Genomic DNA, 1909 nt, shown 5'->3' with positions numbered 1-1909 from the left:
AGCCTCCAGATTCTGTCAGGGAATTCTGATAACTGTGAGGTAACTTTGAATCCACAGTTTGGACTGGTCTTTCTCTCTGGCCTGTTTCTTATGCTGTTCCTATTTATTTGTGGTGGCTACTGTCGAGTAGGTTGCTCAAAATAGCTTCTGAAGTGTAAATGACACGTTTTTTTCAATGACAAATATTTAAAAAAAATAATAGCAGAAGTACCATAGTAGATATGTACAGCTAAGGTTTGGTGAGCCCACAAGAGGCAGCCCTGAATTATGCCGATGGACTTAGCAAAGACTCTGCAGACAAGGGGCACCTGAACCTAACCTAGAAAGAAGAATCGAACTTAGGCCAATGGTAGTTGTGGCTGAGAAGTGGAAGTAAGGGAGGGGCTGAGGGAGGGGCTGAGGAAGGGGCTGAGGGAGGGGCTGAGGGAGGGGAGAGGGAGCGGGGGAGGGGATGATCTTCTAGGCCAGTGAATTTCAAATTTTTTGGTCCTAGGTGACTTTTACAATCTTAACAATTTTGTTTATAGAGCAATGTGTTCTATATACTGATATTTACTAGATCACAAATTAAAACTGAGAAATGCTTATATTTTAAAATATTTCTTTATTCATTTAAAACATAACAAACTATTATTACATGTTGTCATAAATACCATATTTTATGAAAAATAAATACGTTTTCCAAAACAAAAAACTTCATGAGAAGACTGGCCAATCTCTGTGATGTCTAACTTCGGAGCAAACAGCCAGATAGTCACATCTGCCTCCGCAGTCAACCTTTTTCAATACCACATGCTGCAAAACCGCTGGAAATGTCCATTGTATATTTATGACAGAGTGAAGGTGAAAGAGGCAAATGACATCCTAGCATTGTGATAAAATTGCTTTGACCCCTTTAAGCCATCTGGAAGTTTCCTGGGGATAGACACTTTGTCCCCAAATCACACAGTCCTCTCTCCTGAGCCCTCACCTGTGTGGCCACTTCCACTGGGACCATCCCATGTGTGCCTCGACATGTCCAAGGCCGAACCCCTTCACGTGCATCTCATTTTCCTTAGTCCATGTCCTGCCTTATGCAGAAAACTAACGTCCCACTGCCGCTTCCCCTCCTTCGCTCCTTACCTTCAGTCCCTGGTCTGGAGCATTCTAGCTCCTTAGCAACAGCTCTACTCCTTCAAAGCAAGTGTTCAGACTGTGCTCTAACACTAAAGAGCCTCCGATCTGACTTCCAGACCCTAGATATGGCTCCCCTTATTTCCTTCCCTCAATGTTCTCACAGGATCTTCCTAAAATGTAAGCCTTATATGTCTCCCACCCAGCTTAGAATCCTCGAATAGTTCTCTAGTGCCCTCAAGATGAAATGAAAACGTTTTAGTGTATCTTACAGTCATGTTTATCAAAATGCTATGAGCAACAGTGGTGTGGGTCATAAAATTCATTTAGTGAGTCAGGACCATTATCTTATGAAAACCATGACAAACTGGAATAGGAAATATTACAATGCCTTGCAAATCAGCCTAAGCACACATCCCAGCTCATGAAACTTATGCTGTGGTTTATGGACGTCTGTGTGTGTGTGTGTGTGTGTGTGTGTGTGTGTGTGTACAGGGTCTTGGGGCAAAATGCATTTCTGACAATGGGTCATGGTCAAACACATTTGGAAAACACTCTTTCAGAAGCCCCCTGCCTACTTATTTATTTTCAAAGATAGCCTCTTCCTTCTGGACCTCCACCCAATACAGATTACTTCAAAAGCTTTAGGATGTTTTGCTTCCCTTTGGGCCTATGCTCATGCTTTCCACTCTAGGATGAACTGCCTTTTCTCTCATTTACTCAGGTAATTAGAACTCATCCTTTAAGATTTAGCTTGTAGCTTGCCTCTGGGACATCTGTCTGCCTGTCACCTCCT

Source organism: Papio anubis, chromosome 14, assembly GCF_008728515.1.
Source record: "Papio anubis isolate 15944 chromosome 14, Panubis1.0, whole genome shotgun sequence".
Classification (NCBI taxonomy): Eukaryota; Metazoa; Chordata; class Mammalia; order Primates; family Cercopithecidae; genus Papio; species Papio anubis.
This window is presented reverse-complemented; position numbering follows the sequence as displayed.